The 14,320-nt window shown below is 46.6% G+C and overlaps 1 non-coding gene across 1 annotated transcript; it reads left to right on the top strand.

Moving 5' to 3' along the window:
- The first annotated feature begins 13,795 nt into the window (after nucleotides 1–13,795).
- On the top strand, nucleotides 13,796–13,901 carry LOC126004701 (U6 spliceosomal RNA). Its single transcript, XR_007493964.1, has one exon. It is a non-coding gene; the product is annotated as a U6 spliceosomal RNA (small nuclear RNA).
- Nucleotides 13,902–14,320: the final 419 nt, after the last annotated feature.

The raw sequence follows: 14,320 nt of genomic DNA, 5'->3' as shown, positions 1-14,320 counted from the left end.
ACTGTCATGCTCTCTCACCCATGAACCTCCCTGCTTTTCAAACCCCAAAGGACAGAGGTGAGGTCTCTCACAGAGCAACTTTGCTCATTCTCCATGCACCAGTGCTCACATTTAACTAAAGAAAAGTGTTCCAGAAATTGGATTAAAAAAAATTTTGGCAGACTAGAGACCCAGAGCCATATGGTAATGAGAATAAAACCAGAGGGCTGCACATTGATTCTCTATCTTTGTTTCAATCCCCATCCTGGCAATCGTCTCTTTCCTTAAACCTAAGAGATAAACAATTCAGATGTCCCTGGCTCCCTGCACGTCAGTGAAATGCAGCACTCCTTGGGAGAACACAGACCCCAAACATTCACGAATAAGACATATGGCTTCCCTGAAGCAGAGTGGCACAGTGACATGTGTCTTTACAAACCTAACAGGCCGTAATCAGCCACAGCTGCTACAGAAAGACCTGTGTATTTTTGGCACTCACCAGACTCTCCACTCATAAATTAGTCTTTTAGCTGGATTTAGGTAGGGAACCCAAACAGATTCTAAAGCTAAGATTTCTTATGCAGAACAAAAACACAGATTTAGGTGCTGCGGTGAGTGCTCTTAATATTTAGCTATTTTGTTGATTAGTAAAAATCATTTTCTTCTCAGTCCTACAAATATCAGCTCCTCCATTTCCATATCACTGCATTATATGAAGTTTATTTTTTTTATTTTGACTAAAATGAATTACAAATCTTTCACAGTAATATTTTAGGTACATAGTGATATTGAATCAGGGGCTTTCCCACCACCCATATTGCCCTCCCTCCACTCCTGTTCCCAGCATACATTCCATATCCCCCTCTTTTACCCCCCTATATGGAGTTTACTTTAAGAAATGTACTTTTCTGTCTGGGATGAATCTGCAGATGTATAATAGTAAAGTTACATGTCATATTCACCACCACTGTCACCATCGCTACCATTACCTCTTTCAACTGTCACTGAGGTCTGCATTAGAGGCTCTTGAGTACCACATCAATAGTCCAGCAACAAATATTTGACTGTAACTCCACAGTCTGTATCTTTTCTATTGTGTAAGATTTGTGAGGAACAGGAATAATATTAAAATCTTTGACCTTTGAGACAGGGAAACAATATAGAAGTTTAGGTGTTTACTATGCATGTAACCAGCCCTTGTTCAATTTCTGACATCACATGCTCCCCAAACATGTGTAGTCCTGAAGTCCATGAGCACTTCCAGAATGGCCTGGGTAATCCCAACACCAAAGGGCCCACATAGCACTGCAGCTTCAGGCCATCACATAGAATCACCAGTCCAATTGGCTAAGAATCAATGAGAGGCCCCAGAGCTTCCTAAGCAATGCTTGGAGACATACATAAACCAATGGAGTCTTTTTTTTTTTTTTTTTTGGTTTTTGGGCCACACCTGGTAACGTTCAAGGGTTACTCCTGGCTATGTGCTCAGAAGTTGCTCCTGGCTTGGGGGACCATATGGGACACCGGGGGATTGAACCGCGGTCCATCCAAGGCTAACGCAGGCAAAGCAGGCACCTTACCTCTAGCGCCACCGCCCGGACCCACCAATGGAGTCTTTGACCATTGTATTTTTAATGCCTAGTCCAGTACCTGACATAAAACAAACACTCAATGAAAATTTACTGACTATTTGAATACATTTCCCCACTCTTTCTCAGAATCCCCTCTCCTTTAAGTTACTTTTCTCAGATTTGGCCTTAAACTCTACCATTCTCAAAAACTTCCTCACATCATGGATTTTCTCACAATCTCTATGAGCCTAACATATAGGAAGCTACAAAAGGAGTATATGTCAAAACCCCTGCAACTGAAGAGTGAGTCGGTTTATCACAACTATAAGTGAAAGAGACAGCAAAATTTTAGAATCAGCTAGCCTCTTATGCATTTATTAACCTAGTTTTTCATGGCCCTTAACATTGCTAGGTGTATCCCCGCCCCCCTGCAAACAGGTAACTACTATTCTTTGAAATGATTTTTTTAGAGTAAAAAGAAAAGTTTAAAAATTAGCAAAACTAACAGGCATATTAAAATACCCTATTGTATCTATGTTCATAGTTTCTATTAGCATGTTTCCACCTGAAATTTTGCCCACTTTTATAGTAGAGTTTTATATAATACCTATCTATTTAATATAATATTTCCCAGGATTCTCTATTCTTCTCTACTTTCTTTTTTGGGGGGGAGAGTCACACCCAGCAGTGCTCAGGGGTTACTCCTGGCTCTGAACTGAGAAATCTCTGGCAGGCTCAGCAGACCATATGGGATGCAGGGATTCAAACCACCTTCTGCTTGGGTTGCTGTGTGCAAGGCAAACACACTACTGCTGTGCTATCTCTCCAGCCCCCTTCTCTACTTTCTTATTGTACATACAATCTTTGCTTATTGGTTTACTTCCAAATATTCAGATACACTAAATGTTATTTATTATTTTTATAAAATCTTTAAGCACTATGATTTCAAACGAGTTTGTAGTTGGCTTTCAGTTATAAAAAAAAAAATAACGGGGCCGGGCGGTGGCGCTGGAGGTAAGGTGCCTGCCTTGCCTGCGCTAGCCTAGGACGGACCGCGGTTCGATCCCCTGGCATCCCATATGGTCCCCCAAGCCAGGAGCGACTTCTGAGCACATAGCCAGGAGTAACCCCTGAGCGTCACCGGGTGTGGCCCAAAAACCAAAAAAAAAAAAAAAATAACACCCCCCCATCAGTACAAAGTTTCCACCATCAATGCCCCACATTTTCCTCCTCCCCTGCCCTTTCTTCCTGTATTAAGACAGGCAATTTATATCTCTCACTTACAATCACTGTCATGGAAGTTGTTAGTGTAGTTATTTCTCTAACTGTACTCACCACTCTTTATGGTAAGCTTCAAATTGTGTGCTGGTCATTCCAGCCATAATCTCTATTGTCATTGGGTATTATTACATAATGCCTTTTATATTTTTAAATCCATAGATTAGTGAGACTATTATGTGTCTATATCTCTCCCTCTGACTTATTTCACCCAGCGTAATAATTTCCATGTCCATCCATGTATAGGAACATTTTAAAACTTCATTTTTCCTGATGGCTGCATAGTAATCCACTGTGTATATGTGCCGCAGGTTTTTGTTTTGTTTTGTTTTGTTTTGTTTGCCACTCATCTGTTGTACAGCATCTGGGTTGTTTCCAGATTCTGCCTATGTAAATAGTAATAGTAAATAATATGCAATGAATATAGGTGTGAAGAAGGCAATTTTGTATTGCATTTCTGTGTTCCAAGGGTATATCCCTAGGAATAGTATTGCTAGATCATATGGAGCTCAATTTCCAGTTTTTGAGGAATCTCCATTTTGTTTTCCATAAAGTCTAGACTAGATAACATTCCTACCAGCAGTGAATGAGAGTTCCTTTCTTCACACATCCCTGCCAACACTGATTGTTCTTGTTCTTTGTGATGTGTGCCAGTCTCTGAGGCATGAGATGGCACCACATTGTTCTTTTGACTTGCATCTTCCTTATGATTAGTGATGAGCATTATTTTATATACCTCTTGAACATTAATATTTCTTCTTTGAAGAATTGTATGTTTAGTCTTTCTCTCCCACTTTTTTATGGGATTAGATGTCTTTTTCTTGGCAAGTTCTGTCAGTACCTTGTATATCTTAGATATTAGCCCCATCTGACAGGTATTGAGAGAATAATTTCTCCCATCTGTGGGTGGTCTTTGTATCCTAGTCACTATTTCCTTTGAGGTAGGAACTTCTCATCTTACTATTGTCCGGTCCGAGGATTCCAAATTCTGCTCCGTCGCGGAGAAATGAAGGGAGAACAACTCAAGCAAACGCTCAGGTGGATTCTTTTATTCTGGTACCAGGGTCTACAGCCTCCTCCCAACAGAGCAGAGCCAGAAAGACCGCGTGCTACGGCTGGTTCCCCCTTATATAAGATGGGAAATGGGAGGGGAAGGAAGTAGAATGATGCCACTTCCTTGAGGGCTGGGCTTCCACTATGATAACACGAATCATTGGTGAGGTAGGGGTAAAGGCAGGACTTCCGCCACAATAACGCAGACCATTGGTGAGGTAGGGCTTCCGCCACGATAGTGCGGATCATTGGGTGAGGTAGGAGTGAAGGCGGGACTTCCACCACGATACACAAATCATTGGTGAGGTAGGGGTAAAGGCGGGACTTCCGCCACAATAACGCAGACCATTGGTGAGGTAGGGCTTCCGCCACGATAGTGTGGATCATTGGGTGAGGTGGGAGTGAAGGTGGGACTTCCTTTTCACTAGACGCAAGCTTGTGAACATGTGGTCCTTTCCTAAGTAAAACCTGGCATGGGTTTTATTCCTTTTCATCTCCCCACTTCTTGTAGTAAAACTTCTAATCCTAGAAGTCAATGTGGTCAGGGGCCTCCACTTCCTGATATTCCTGGTCAAAATTATCTGCATGAGCTAATTGTTGAAATTGTTGACGTAATACCATAAGTTTAACTTCCCCAACCTGGGCTCGTATGAACGCAGTGATCTGATTGATTATGCATGGATCAATGGCTACCAGAAGTAAAAGGCTCAGAAGGGGTCCCAGTAGGGGCATTAGATAGGGGAGAATCCCACCCCATATGGACCATAAGGGACCATCTAATAGCTCTTTTCTTCTTTGGGCAAGCTCCTCTTGATGGTGTCTGATCCTGTCTCGCACTATTCCTGACTTGTTAGTATAGAAACAACATTTTTCTTGCAAGGCCACACAAAGTCCTCCTTGCTCTGCCAAGATCAAATCTAACCCTCGCCTGTTTTGTAATACCACTTCAGCCACGAAGTCAAGCTGGTCCAGCACATCATTAATGGAATTATATACTGTCTCCACATCTGAAATTAATTTTTGCGAGTTTGTTATATTTGTCTATTGATATGGCTAGCCCTGCGCTTCCGGTTGCTAGTCCACCCGCTACCCCTAGCCCTACCAGTAGGGGCAGGAACACTATAGCTCGTCGAGACCGTCGGGTGCCGTCTAAGAGATCTATGCTAGGCAGGGGGATGGACTCTGTCCCCGGGATGATGTCAATGTTGGGGAGCACTAATGCTGGGACGCATATTCCGGTCCAGTTCTGGGGAAAAAGAGAGTAAGCCAAATTTCCACCACATATCCATGCCTGTCCCGGAGGTAAACACCCTGGGCTAGAGGGAGCAGGTAGGACTTCTGAACACTGAGTAGCCCCTACCTGACCCAGGTCTACAGATTCGGTGCTGTTATGCGAATAGCAAACAGATGATTCAAAGCTAAAAGGGACTACCTTAAAGGGTTTGACATAGGTACAGCTAGAAGAAGCAAAGGTTAGATTACCTAGTTGGACAGGGATAGCCAAAGGCCAATTTTCCCCCATTCTCATACAAAGCCAACAATCAGCAGCTAAAGTAGGGTTAGAGAAATTAAGAAGTTTGTGAGTTTCTTCTAGGATGCCATGAGTATTTGGATCTAACTTCTCAGCAGGCATCCGGGGTCGGAGGGAGGGGTGCCGAGGCCACTTAGGCATTTTAGTCTCCACCTCCTTTGTAGCCCAGTCTATGGCCTTCTTCTCTCTTTCCTGGTCTGTTGGCCCTCCACCATCCGAGATGTGAATGGGTGCCTTTAGGGGCCAGCAGACCAAGTCTCCCACTTCAGCCATGCAACTTGCGACTCCATAGGGAGATTTATAGCTACTAACTGTCCATTTCCCTCCTATGTTCCCCTTGTAAGTTTCAGTGAGTCTGGCCACCAGATATGCCCGGTTATTTTTGGTACACTCTCGATACTCCCGATAGCACCGGGAGTGAACTTGAGTAAGCTCCACACATCCAGCAGGGCATTTCCCCCCCGAAGAGGGAGGCAAGGGTTGAGGTTTTTCTCTACACACCCATTCTGGTTTCCCCCCCCCCCCCATGGGAAGAAGTAGGGGACTGGAGGTAAGCAATTCTAGTTCCACAGTCTACTGCTCGAGTGTACAGGAGCCTACTGTTGAGTTGATAGCCTCCCATACAGTCACAGGGGTTTCCAAATAGTTTTTTTTACCAGTTCTTCTGGGCTTATGGGCTGATCGAGTCCTCCTTCAGCCAGTGCCAGGAGGAGCATTGTTAGAGTCAGAGGGCATATCAGGGCTAGAGTGCGTTTGCCGGACTCGAATCTTGAGAGGATTCTCGGTGCGCTCCACTTTCCACTCATTATGGTTGAGGTCAGCAGGGGCAGGTTTCAGATGGGAGGCGTGAACCCAGGAAGCAATGCCGTCAACGTTAACAGCAGTAGGGGTGATCATAAGGACGACATAAGGTCCCTTCCACCGAGGCTCCAGTGTCTGCGAGCGATGCCGCCTCACCAGGACCTGGTCTCCCGGCTTGAAGGGATGTGGCACCGTCAATTCTCCGGGTTCATATGCCTGTCTGAGTTCTTTCCAGACTTGGCTTTGTAGGGCAGCGATGGCGGCCAGCCGAGCTGCTAAGGGAGTGGAGGGGGGAGAGAAAACATCATAAGGCTCAAAAAACATTTGCACCGGGGGGGGGGGAGCACCATACAACACTTCAAAGGGAGTTAGTTTACACAAAGAGGGCAAAGGGGTATTCCTAGCCCTGAAGAGGGCAGAAGGTAGGAGGGTAGTCCAGTCCCTTATGCCAGTCTCTAGAGATAATTTGGTTAAAGTCTCCTTAATAGATCTGTTCATCCTTTCTACCTGCCCTGAGCTCTGCGGGCGATACGAACAGTGTAATTTCCAATTTATGCCCAGGGTCTTGGCTAATCCCTGACTTACCTGGGCCACAAAAGCTGGTCCGTTGTCTGACCCAATTACCTGAGGAAGTCCAAACCTGGGGAAGATGTCATCTAATATCTTCTTAGCCACCACCTGGGCTGTTTCCTTCTTGCATGGGTAGGCTTCCACCCATCCTGAAAATGTATCTACAAAGACTAGCAAATACTTTAGTCCATATTTGGCAGGCTTGATTTCAGTGAAATCAATCTCCCAATGTTGGCCTGGTCTCCCCTCTCAGTCTCTTTCCGGTTCCCATCTTAGTAGGATAGGCATTTACCAGTTGACAGGGTTGGCAGGACCTTACAATTTTTTCGGCCATTTCCTTTAGCCTCTCTGGTTTTGGTACCCGAGGCCATTCCTTAATTAACTCCATCATTTTTCTGACCCCTAAGTGGGTGAGTTGGTGAAGAGTTTGCAGATACTGATTTACCTCTGGTTCTCCAGAAAGAAGGGAGTCTACAGTTGACACTGGTGGGAGGTTGTCGGGTTCAGTAACAATAAGTGCAGGGATCTCCTTCATGCGGGATGTCGCTGCCTTTGCTGCTTCATCAGCTCTTCTGTTTCCAGACGCGACGGTTTCCTTTCCCGTTTGATGACCTGGACAGTGAACTATCGCCAGTTCTTTGGGTAGGAGAAGAGCAGATAAAAGACGCAATATCTCTTCTTTGTGTTTAATTTCCTTTCCTGCAGATGTCAGGAGTCCCCTCCTTTGGTAGATAGTGCCATGGACATGGGCAGTTCCGAAAGCATATCTGCTATCTGTGTAGATGGTTGCCCTTTTTCCTGCTGCCATTTCCAGTGCTCTGGTAAGGGCTATCAACTCAGCTCGCTGAGCAGAGGTCCCCTCTTTCAGGCATTTGGACCAGATAATGTCATGATCACTCACCACTGCAGCCCCAGCTCGTCTCTCTCCATCTTGGAGAAAACTACTTCCGTCTGTGTACCATATGACGTCAGGGTTCTTTAATGGCTGGTCCTGTAGGTCCCTTCTCAGCCCACTCTCTTTGGCCAGCAAATCCTGGCAGTTATGCAACACTGGTGTCTCTGACTCTTCAGGGAGCAGGGTGGCCGGGTTGAGAATCACAGGTAGGCCTATAGTTATTCTGCCTTTGTCTAGAAGGATGCTCTGATAGTGGGTAATACGGGCATTTGAGAGCCAACGGTCAGGGGGCTGTCGAATTATACTTTCCAGAGCATGAGGGGCTATTATAGTCAGCTTTTGTCCCAAGGAAATTTTATCTGCATCCTTTACCAGAAGTGCAGCTGCGGCTATTGCCCTCAAACATTTAGGCCACCCACTGGCCACTGGGTCTAGTTTCTTTGATAGGTAGGCAACCGGCCTTTTCCACGGACCTAGCGTCTGTGTCAGCACTCCCCTTGCCATTCCCCCTTTCTCTTCTAGATATAAGGTAAAAGGCCTGCTAGCATCAGGGAGGGCCAGGGCTGGGGCTGTGAGCAGAGCTGTTTTGATAGAGTCAAACGCCCTCTGGCATTCATGGGTCCACTCAAACTTTGCATCCCCTTTTGTGAGGGGGTACAGTGGGGCTGCCAGGTTGGCGAAACCAGGGATCCAGAGGCGGCAGAAACCTGCCGTCCCCAGAAACTCACGTAACTGCCGGCGAGTAGTAGGTGCTGGGATCTGTGCCACGACCTTCTTCCGGGCCTCCATCAGCCATCGCTTTCCCCCTCGTAGCATGTATCCCAGAAACGTCACCTCTCTCTGGCACAGCTGCGCCTTCTTAGCTGATGCTCTATACCCTAGCCGAGCAAGTTCCTTCAGCAGGTTATGGGTGGCCTGCTTGCAATCTTCTTCAGTTTTTCCTGCAATCAAAATATCGTCCACATACTGGAGCAGGGTTACCTGGGGGTGCTGGCTGCGGAAGAGACTTAAGTCTTGGTGCAAGGCCTCATCAAAGATGGTAGGGGAGTTCTTAAATCCCTGAGGCAATCTGGTCCAGGTTAGTTGGCCTGAAATTCCTGCCTCAGGATCACTCCACTCAAAAGCAAATAAGGGTTGACTAGCTGGATGTAGGGACAGGCAGAAGAAAGCATCCTTTAAGTCCAATACAGTATACCATACTCTCTCAGGACTTAAGGTGCTGAGAAGATTGTATGGGTTGGGCACAGTGGGATGGATGACTTCCACCTGACTGTTAACTGCCCTTAGGTCCTGTACTGGCCGATAGTCCCCAGTTCCAGACTTCTTAACTGGGAGTAATGGAGTATTCCAGGCTGACTGACATTTTACTAAGACCCCTTGTTGGAGAAGTTTCCGGATATGAGGAGTTATGCCTTTCTTCGCTTCCTGACTCATGGGGTACTGCCTAACTCTCACAGGGACAGCAGTAGTTTTTTACTCTACCACTACTGGAGCCTGTAAGGTAGACAACCCCAGTCCAGCAGTTTCGGCCCAAGCTTCTGGAACTAGTCTCAACCAAAAGTCGGTGTCTTGGCTTTCAACTGGCAAGGGGTCATTTGTAAATAGTCTATATTCATCCTCAACCCTGATGGTCAGGACGGAGGTGGTAAGTGGTTGGACACTGGGATTAAGAAAAGCAATTTCTGGACCAGTTTCTTCAAAGGTTATCTGGGCTCTGAGTTTGGTTAGCAAGTCTCGTCCCATTAGAGGTGAGGGGCAGTTTGGTATGACCAGGAAAGAATGCTTGATTTCTCCTTTCCCCAAGTCCATAGTCCGGGAAGTAGTCCAGGAGCGATAGCTACTTCCATTTGCTCCTTGTACTAAGGATTGCTTACTAGAGAAGGGTCCCAAAGGTTTCTTTAGGACCGAGTATACTGCCCCTGTGTCGAGTTCAAAGTCTATGGGAGTCCCCTCCACCTTAAATTTAGCCCTGAGCTCACGGAGGGGGTTGGAGCCCTGACCCCCCTATTCAGATTCAAGGGCCAGGGTCCTTGAAGGTTGAGGGGATCGTGGGGGTTGGGTGCTATGAGGGGATCGTGGGGGTTGGGTGCATTCCCGAGCCCAGTGTCCCCTCTGGCGGCAGCGAGCGCATTGGTCCTTGTCCAGGGGTCGGCGTCTTCATGGGCCCAGGTCCCTACCTTTCTGACCTATGCTAGATCTGTCTACTGCTACTGCCAAGACCCTTGCCAGTTCCTTATTCCTTTTTCTGTCCTTTCGTTCTTCCCTCCTCTCTCTCTTCCCTCTCTTTCTCCTCTGCTTCTCTCCTTTCTCTGTCTCTCTTCTCCTGCCACTCTCTTCTCTCCTTTTCTAGTCACTCCTCTCTTTCTTCCTTTGTTTCTCTCTTACTGAACACTTTCTCAGCCTCCTTTACTAGGTCTTGTAAAGTCTTTCCCTGGATATCCTCCAGCCTCTGGAGTTTCTTTCTAATATCTGCTGTTGACTGTCCTACAAAAGCCATAATGACTGAAGCCTGATGAGTTTCGGAGGTTGGATCGAAAGGAGTATACCTCCTATAGGCTTCCATCAGCCTTTCTAGGAAAACCCCGGGAGGCTCATCGGGTCCCTGTATTACCTCTTTTACCTTGGCTAGGTTTGTGGGCTTTCTAGCCACTTCCCGGAGACCTCTCATGAGAGTCTGGCGATAGGTGGACAGATTCCCCCTACCTTCATATGTGTTGGGGTCCCAATCCGGTCTCCGCAAGGGGAAAGAGTCATCAATAACATCAGGTCTGGTTGTCACCAAGCCATCTAATCCTATCACATTTTTCCGGGCTGCTGCCAAAATGCGGTCCTGTTCTTCAGTAGTGAACAGGGTACGAAGCAGCTGCTGGCAGTCGTCCCAAGTAGGCTGGTGGGTGTTCATCAGAGAATCTAAAAGATTAATTAACCTAGTGGGGTCTTCAGAGAAAGAGGGATGGTTAAGCTTCCAGTTATAAAGGTCAGATGTGGGGAAGGGCCAATACTGGAGGGCAGGCATCTCCCCCCCTCCCATCGTCCATCATGGGCCCTACTGGCCTCAGCGGCATGATTGGCAAAGCTCCAAATGTCGAATCTCTTTGCCTGCTGCGGGTTCCCGCAGCTGGCCCTGCTCGCTGGCTCTCATCCGGCAAGGACTCTGGGGATGATGGAGGCAAGCAAGTTGCTCCTCCCCCTGCCTCCTGGAGCACATGAGAAGCTGCTCCTTCCCCTCCCCCCTGCAGCACATGGGAAGTTGCTCCTCCCCTTGCTCCCTGCAGCACGTGGGAAGGCGCTCCTCCCCCAGCCCCCTGGAGCACGTGGGAAGGCGCTCCTCCCCCAGCCCCCTGGAGCACGTGGGAAGCTGCTCCTTCTCCTCCCCCCTGCAGCACATGGGAAGTTGCTCCTCCCCTTGCTCCCTGCAGCACGTGGGAAGACGCTCCTCCCCCAGCCCCCTGGAGCACGTGGGAAGCTGTTCCTTCCCCTCCCCCCTGCAGCACATGGGAAGTTGCTCCTCCCCCAGCCCCCTGGAGCACGTGGGAAGCTGCTCCTTCTCCTCCCCCCTGCAGCACATGGGAAGGCTGGGAAGCTAAGGAGGGATCTGATGGGGAACGGGGTTCTGCAGTCGCCTCCTCTGCTGGAGCAGAAGGGGTGCGAGCAGATGGGTTGTAAGGGGGGGGGGTTCAAAGAGAAGTAGGTCCGTAGTGTCAGGGTAAATGCGGGGCACAGCTCGCTCCTCTTTAGGCTGTGACTCCGATTCCCTTTTCTCCTTCATGGGTAGGATCGTAGGCTCCAAAAGCGGCTGTAAAGAAGAAGGTTTGGGGGGGGGAAGGAATGGCTGCACCCAGTCAGGGGGACTGGTACAGAGGTCCTCCCACATGAGAATGTAGGGTTCTTGATCAGGATGTCCATGCGGCCCCGGTCGGTACACGATATCTTTCACTCTGCGAACTAGGGAAATATAAAAAGACCCCCCCTTTGACCATTCAACCTGAAAGGCTGGCCACTCAGCAGCACAGCATGTCTGCCACTTGCCCCTTTTTATGGCTAGGGAACGATTTTGTGCACGAGTCCTCACTTCTGACCAGTGGTCCAGAGTGAGGGACAAAGGAGTTGTCTGCTTCTGTCCCATAATGAGAACAGTAAATCAAAGGAGTAGATGAGGAAAAGATTTGGGGGGGGGGGGACAAAGGAGGCGAGGATAGAAGAGTTCAAAGAATTTAAGCCAACACACGTCTACAGAACCTACACACTTACACGACACCAACTACAATGGAACAAGACAGAACAGAGGAGCAAAACTCAAAAACAGAAATCTCTAATTAAAAGAAATAAGGTTCACCACAGCAGCCCGGGAACGTCTTCCCGCTGCAAACTCAAACTCCTGGGGGCCCTCCAGGGTCGTGACCTATAGTTTCTGAACTCGTCAATTCACTACCACTTCGAGTGGGGACTCTCAGGTCCTCAGTCACCCTACCATTTCCCTACTTCCATTTTTGATGCACATCCAGTCACAACAACATAAGGTATACTGCCAATTTCTACCTGAAACAAGTTACAACCAACAACACAAGATACATTGCTAGCTTCTACTCACAACAAGTTACAACCAACAACACAAGATACATTGCTAGTTTCTACTCACAACAAGTTACAACCAACAACAGAACAACACAAGCTACATTAATTAGAACCCACCGAGTGGTCCGTTCACTACCCCGCTCCGGGCAGATCTGGTATCTCCTGGCTGGCTCGCCAATGTCCGTCGGAGAAATGAAGGGAGAACAACTCAAGCAAACGCTCAGGTGGATTCTTTTATTCTGGTATCAGGGTCTACAGCCTCCTCCCAACAGAGCAGAGCCAGAAAGACCGCGTGCTACGGCTGGTTCCCCCTTATATAAGATGGGAAATGGGAGGGGAAGGAAGTAGAATGATGCCACTTCCTTGAGGGCTGGGCTTCCACTATGATAACACGAATCATTGGTGAGGTAGGGGTAAAGGCGGGACTTCCGCCACAATAACGTAGACCATTGGTGAGGTAGGGCTTCCGCCACGATAGTGCGGATCATTGGGTGAGGTAGGAGTGAAGGTGGGACTTCCGCCGCGATACACAAATCATTGGTGAGGTAGGGGTAAAGGCGGGACTTCCGCCACAATAACGCAGACCATTGGTGAGGTAGGGCTTCCGCCACGATAGTGCGGATCATTGGGTGAGGTGGGAGTGAAGGTGGGACTTCCTTTTCACTAGAGGCAAGCTTGTGAACATGTGGTCCTTTCCTAAGTAAAACCTGGCATGGGTTTTATTCCTTTTCACTATAGCCCCATTTGTTTATCTCTGCTTCCACTTGTTTGGACAGTTATGTTTCTTCCTTTAAGATGCCTTTAGTCTCAACGTCAAGAAATGTTTTACCTGCATGTTCTATGTACCTTTTGATTTCAGGTCTGATATTAAATTCTCTAATTCATTTGCATTTGACTTTTGTGCATGATCTTCGATGGAGGTCTGAGTTCACTTTTTGCATGTAGCTAACTAGTTATCAAGCATCACTTGTTGAAGAGAATTTCCTTGCTCCATTTTGTATTTCTTGCCCCTTGATCAAAGATTAATTGATTGTATGTCTGGGAAACATTCTCTGAATACTCAAGTCTATTTCATTGATCTTAGGGTCTATCTTTATTTCAATACCATGCTGATTTGATGACTATTGCTTTGTAATATAACTTAAAGTTGGGAAAAGTGATGTCTCCCATATTCTTTTTCCTAATGTTTGCTCTGGCTATTCATGGTTTGTCTATGCCATTGACAACAATTTATATATCTCAAAATATAAGAGGGAATTCAGTAGGCCTGCCAGATGTATCCTCAAATTTTTCTGGCATGGTAACTAAAAATTCCCCACATAATTTCATTAAAAGGACTGCTGATGGATGCTTTATCCCTGCATGGAGAGTTGAGGAATTCCCAAAGAGATATTTCTGAAATTCATGTCATAGTAATAACATTATATTCCCTTCATATTATTTGGCTTAAATATTATTTCTCCCTTGTATATTTACAGGCCAAAATATGGCCTCACTCAAATTCTTTTGCCCAGAGAATTATCAGTATCAAGATAAAACTAAGTGCTCGCTTCAGCAGCACATATACTAAAATTGGAACATACAGAGAAGATTAGCATGGCCCCTGCGCAAGGATGACATGCAAATTCGTGAAGCGTTCCAAAAAAAAAAAAAAAAGATAAAACTAATACAATTTTCTTTTCTCTCTGTCAGCCTTATTTACATCCAGAAGCCAAGTTAGGAATTTAGCTCTGAGTCATTGAAACTCCTAGCTAGCCACAAAATTTACATTTCTTTGACCTGGCTCTCTTAAACTCAAAAGATACTTTCTCACTTTAACTAGAGCCTGTCACTCTGTTTTCAACTCCCAAATAGCAACCAAGCAGTTTCCATGTTTTGTTACTATACTCTCTTTTCTAACTCAGGAATTCCTAGATAAGATCCTTTTTACCTGAGCTACTAGCCAGTTAGAATTGTTATGTATACACTTACAGGCCTACTGTTAATGCTTTTGTTTTTCCAAACTCACACTCTTTATCAACATGGAAATTCCTTTTATGCCTAAGACTGTCATTTTTCCCTTTAAAT

The sequence above is a fragment of the Suncus etruscus genome, chromosome 3 (assembly GCF_024139225.1).
Source record: "Suncus etruscus isolate mSunEtr1 chromosome 3, mSunEtr1.pri.cur, whole genome shotgun sequence".
Classification (NCBI taxonomy): domain Eukaryota; kingdom Metazoa; phylum Chordata; class Mammalia; order Eulipotyphla; family Soricidae; genus Suncus; species Suncus etruscus.
The sequence above is the reverse complement of the archived record's forward strand: the minus strand, read 5'-3'. Positions and strand labels throughout refer to the sequence as shown.